A 6,271-nucleotide genomic window follows, 5' to 3' on the forward strand; every position below is an offset into this window, starting at 1 on the left:
ATCTGGTGAGTAAGGTGGATGAGGACACACTGTAATATTTAGTTGTGCTGTCATGGCTGCCTCGATGTCCTGAATCATTTTGACTTTGGGGACGAGCCAGATCCGGTGAGTAAGGTGGATGAGGACACACTGTAATGTTTTTATTTGACAGAAATTGCTGTACCAGAAGTGATGTGTCACACAGAGTGTTGTCATGATGGAGGATGAAGCAAAGACACTTTTGTTTCCTTTATTAATGACATGGATGTGCAGAACATAGTAGAATCACAGGTAAATTTCCAAGGTAAAAAGCTGAAACAGTGCCCTGCAATCAGAAAAAAAAAATTATGTGCTTGTCATGTGCAGCCACATCCTTTGGTTTTTAATCTTCCTCATGTACCACAGTTGCAGAGTGTGGGAAGCAATGCAAACACTGAAACTTATCGTATGTAGCCTGCAATGATGATAAATTCTATGACTCCGTATGTTCAGGAGTAGATTCCTTATTCAAGTTCAACAGTTCAGGTCATCACTGGATATCAGCTGCCTTGTATATACTTATCGGATGACACCACAGTGGCCTGCTGGGGAACAAAGGAGTTATGTTATACCTCCAGCTTATGCAGCTGTTAAATACCACTGTAACAAAGTTGATTCAGGAGCTGAAGTTTTGCCAAGTGAATGCTCAGTTCATGAAGCTACTCCATCCTTTGGAAATGGTCCACAAAAGAAATTTGTGGACGATAGCATATAGACAGTGGTATCTTACCTGTTTAATCCAGGGAATAGACTGAGAAATTCTGTTGTTATTCATGATGACTACTTTAAGAATAAAAGAGTGCATCATCTTAGAAGAAGTTGGGCAGTACTTAAATATGATCTTCTCTACTAACTTTCTAGTCTCATGAGAAGTTGCTGGTTTTGAATATTAAGAGAAGACTGAGTTTTTCACTATTATAGAAATTTAATTCCAAATATTGATACATCACACATTCAGACTATATAAATTGTATTAGATTACCTAGTTTTATTTTGCATTGAAACTGTTTTTCATTAGATGTTTATTTAGAACCTGGTTCTTTGTTAAATATATAGTTGAAAATAAATAATAATTGAGACTGAAAGGGATAACATTAAGATTTATCTGTAATATTTTTTTAATTGAAATTGCCATTTTAACAATTTAAGAGCAAATGCTGAATTTCAAAAAATTGTTTCAGAAAGCTCACTATTTTGAAAGGTAAGAATTTTGATAGAATCCAAGCATTTCACTTCTCTAGCAAGTACCTGTGAATAGTACAATGTTCATAATTTTGTGCTTTACATTTATGATTTGAATAGAAATTTACCACAAAAGCAGAGTTTTTAAGACTACATTTTTTAAATCAGTGGAACTCAATATATAGTTACCTTTATTGAACTCTTCCTTATCTAAACCCAGTAAAACTGATTCTGGACAGTCCAGTCAGTGTGTCTTATGTTTATTAGTTGGAAATATTTTATCTCTCATCCAGAATCCACACATATATATTACATTTGGGATGGTAATTAGGATATCATTGAAATTCTGAACCTAATTTTTTTAAAGAACCCAAGACAAACTAAACTTTACTATGTATATAAGCTTCTTAGTGAGTTACTATTCTCCTTTTTTTTTAAAAAAATATTTTTTTCCTCGAAATGCAAAAATTAATGGCTGTATCTTTAATTCTGCAAAATATTGGTAATAAAGAATGCTGAAGCTTTAAAAACTGTAAAAAATTACTCATTTGTCTTTAAAAAATGGGGAGGAATATTGTCTAATGAGTGTAGCCTAATTGTTTCGTTGGAGAAAATCTACTCTTGTACATATTTCTACTTAGTTTAATATTGAGTCAGGAAATTTTTATATATTTTTATCTTTTCTTCAAGTTTGGCACATTGTGGTAGTTGATTTAATTTTGTCAAAGATTAAAATGCAGGCATTTTATTAGTGTGCTTTGATACTATGGGCCCAAATTCTTGCTTTAGGAAGAAACAGTAAACTGTGGTCCATGAATGGATGGTAACTGAATGTTGTTAGTCACATTATAGTTGTAACATTTCTTCAGCATAGAAACCACATATCATAGTCGTTTTACATCTTTCTGAATGTCAAAATATATCTACTCCCAAGTTCTTAATGATAAAGGGTAATCCTTGAGAATTCAGAACACAAGAAAGTCAAAGAATTTATTCTCAATGACACACACCTTTATTATTATTCATACTAGATATACCTATATATTGTTTTAAAATGTAAATATAATTATATAAACCACACTTACATCATTAGCAAAGTTTACATATTCCTTCTGTTTTAACACTTTATAGGCACTTTCACCCACCAAATTATAGATTCCCCTCCAGATCTCATTGCCAATGTCCATTCTCATTTCTGAATTCATTATAAAAGGCAATTCTTGCCACATTCATTTCACTTCATATAGCCACAATTGAGTCACCACACTATTCTCAAAACTCCTCCATGGCAGCTGCGGGATGGATGAATGCCAAGATTTTAAGACATAAAATAGGCCAAACTGGTAGAATCCAGAGTAAACCCACTTCTAATCACATAAGGCTTGGGTTGTTCACCGAGTCTCAGACAACGTATGTAAGATCACCCATTGGATGGAAACTACAATTCTGATGCAATTGGATGTGCTAAATAATCTTAAATATAATGAATTTGGAGGTAGTAATTTTTTTCCCTGGGGCAGATTAAGAAAACTCTTTCTCTCCATGCCTGTCTAAGTCCTGTGATTACCACCACAACCTTAAAATTGTCTTTGACAGTCATTTTTTCTGTCACCATTTTAGGTATCTGAAGAAATAAGCTCATATTCTGCAGATCCATTTAGTTTTCCTTTCAGCTTATCTTCCAAAACAATAGCAAGGGTAGGTTCATTAGCAAAATGTTTTCTCAGAATGCTGATAGGCCAAGCTCTACTAAGTCTACATATGGTAAGAGCAGTCATCCCAAATAGAAAGTGTGTTAAACTAGTTTTTCCAGAAAGTGGAGGATAAGACAAGGTTTAAGGTACCAACACTTTTTGGGAAGGCTAGCTCTGATGGTGAAGGTGAGAGGAAACGTGAAGAAAAGCAAAGGAAGGTGAAACCAGTATGCTATGATGTGTTACTGTACTGGTTTCTGCTTAACAATAAGCCACAAAGAGATGTGGTGGGTTGCCCTGTCTTTCTGTTACTTGGCACTCAGAGCTTGTTTGTAAGGTTTGCAATAAGAAAGCAAGTCTCTGAGGAGTCCATGGGGAAAAGAAAAAAAAGGGAAGTAATTTATGTAGTTGACTTCTTCCAGTTTCCTTTCCCACTGGTAAAGGTTCACCTCACAGAGTGCCAATTCCTCAAACTTTCAGGTTGCATCTTCCAACCTTTTGGTGGCCACACAGGAAGCCAAGTGCTGAGGATTTTTATCAAAATCGGAAAGTGGAGGGGAAAACAACACAGGCACACTGTTGACTGGGAAAGAAAAAGAAAGAATATGTGGGAATCTGAAAAAAATAATCTAAGATTCCTGTCTCCATACAAAGGTAATGCCATCTGTACTTTTCTCACATGCAACAAACTATAAGACTTTATGTTCTAGTATTTGCATTCCAAAACTCTCAATTATTTTTCATGTTAAACATATTAGGAAGACAGATATTTAAGGTTTTAGGAAATAGCATTATGAACCAAATATCTTAATATGTAAAATCTCATATATAAAAATATAAATTATATCAGTATAAAATATTTTCTTTTTTGAATACAAAAGATACAAAAGTGTTAAAAATACTTTTTAAGAAACTACAGCAAATTCTTTTTTTCCGGTGAAATCCTTCATCTTCGTATTGTTCATATCAAAGTATAGATTTAAAATAAAATTTGTAACATGTGGAATAAAATATATTGAACTTCACGAGGCTGTCATTTAGAATTGAAGGACAGATAAGGAACTTCCCAGACAAGAAAAAACTGAAGGATTTCATGACCACCAAACCAGTATTACAAGGACTTCTAAGGGACATCTTTAAGATGGGAGGGGGGTTAAGGATGGGTGAAAGGTGAAGGGATTAAGAAGAACAAATAGGGTGTTATACAGTAGTCATGGGGATGTAGAGCACAGCATAAGGAATATAGTCAATAATATTGTAATAACTATGTATGGTGCCAGATAGGTACTAGATCTATCAGGGTGATAGATGAGAATGGGGTTGGGTTCAGGGTGGAAAAGGTGAAGGCATTAAGAAGTATAAATTGGTAGTTAATAGAGTATGGAGAATATAATCAACAATGTTGTAAAGATCACGTAAGGTGCCAGATGGACACTGGACTTACCAGAGGGATCACGTCACAGACTGTGTAGATGCCTGACCAATGTACTATAGACCTGAAAAGCTGAAGTAGAATAATATTGAATGTCAATTATAACTAAATATATAGGTATATGTAGTCACAAGATGTGTAATATAACATAGGGAAGATAGTGGATGGTATTATAACAGCTATATAAGGTGTCAGAGGAGTAGTAGCTTGGGGGTGGGTTATCACTTTATGAGGGGTTTCAATGTCTAACTATTATGTTGCTTTGTACACCTGAAACTAATAAAAAAAATTCATTAAAAAACATATATATATATATATATATACACATATACACACATACACATAGAGAGAGAGAGAGAGAGAGAGAGAGAGAACTTCAAATTCTTGATATGCTCTATTCTACCACCATTATTAGTACCATAAGTATTAATCAGGGAAAATAACGTTGCTTATTGTATCACTAAAATACATCACTTTATATTTTGTGCCTTCCTATTATAATAGCTATGCCATGTTAATTTAATACAATTTGAAAATTTCAGAAAGGTATAAAGTAATAAAATCACCAGTCCATGCTCTAAATGCTGATTATAACCATAATTAACATTTTAATGTTTCATTTTTATATAAGCATACATATTTTACATAATCATTAATATTTTAAATTGATAATAAAGTTCATGTATAATTTTGCATCTTTTTCACTTAACATTATGTGTTGAACATTTGCCTATATATTAGTCTCCAAAAATAAAAATTTAAGTGGTTATTTAATATATCTTCATTATACTTACATTACATATTAAACATCCCCTTATTAGATTCAAGTTGATTCTGTGATTTCATCATTAGAAACAATATTCTGATGCACACTATTGTCTGAATTTTGATGATTTTCTAGAGATCAATTCATAGAAAAATAAAAGGCTAAAGAACATGAATTTCTGGAGAATTATTACTGCATCACCATCTTTTTCCCCAGAAATGTTTGCATTTACACCTGTCAGCAGTAGATGAAAATGCCTCAATGAAAATGTTAGGCATATCCCACAGATATTGCATTTATGAGATATGCCAATTAAGTTCACAAACTCATCCTAGAAAAAGTGCTACATATCTCATTGCTTAGCATCACTACAGTTACTTTTGAAGTTTTCCTCTTGGGAAGCTATGGACTGATGCCAGCACCTAGTGCACCCTTCAAAGCAATTTTGGAACTCTTTTTCTGGACCGGCCATCAGAGCTTCCATCATATTACCCTTGATGTCCTGAATGTCATCAAAATGTCTTCCTTTCAATATATCCTTTATCTTCTGGTAAAGAAAGAAATCATTAGGGGCCAGATCAGATGAGTAGGGAGGGTGTTCCAGTACAGTTATTTGTTTACTGGCTAAAAACTCCCTCACAGACAGTACCTGTGTGAGCTGGTGCATTGTCGTGATGCAAGAGCCATGAATTGTTGGCGAAAAGTTCAGGTCATCTAACATTTTCACACAGCCTTTTCAGTACTTCTAATTAGTAAACTTGGTTAACGGTTTGTCCAGTTGGTACAATTTGTAATGAATAATCCCTCTGACATCAAAAAAAGGTTAGCAACACTGTTGCAGAAAGTTCACGAAACTTAATTGAATGTAATAAATGTCCAATTAACAAAACATGACCTAATTCCAAATTTCTGTACAATTTTAAGTTTCTCCCCAACCCACTGAAATCCTGGAAGAGGGAAGAGAACTGAACATGAACAATGTCTGTCCCTTCCTCTCATGGGGAGTTTGGTGGCTTTCTGGAAGCTTCTTCCAGTTAGCTGACATTGAGCCCTCCCCTCATTACCTCTGTTAATGGTAGTTGAGCCTCTGCAGTGTCCCTTCGCTCCACAGTTGGATCTATGAAATGGTGGAGTCACTTATGAGAAGACTCGGTGAAGATTTCCTTCCTTGGGGTTCCC

General features: G+C 34.3%; 1 pseudogene; it reads left to right on the plus strand.

Moving 5' to 3' along the window:
* Positions 1-222: 222 nt before the first annotated feature.
* Positions 223-871, plus strand: LOC117024606 (deleted in azoospermia-like; annotated as a pseudogene).
* Positions 872-6,271: the final 5,400 nt, after the last annotated feature.

Source organism: Rhinolophus ferrumequinum, chromosome 7, assembly GCF_004115265.2.
Source record: "Rhinolophus ferrumequinum isolate MPI-CBG mRhiFer1 chromosome 7, mRhiFer1_v1.p, whole genome shotgun sequence".
In the NCBI taxonomy this organism is placed as follows: Eukaryota; Metazoa; Chordata; class Mammalia; order Chiroptera; family Rhinolophidae; genus Rhinolophus; species Rhinolophus ferrumequinum.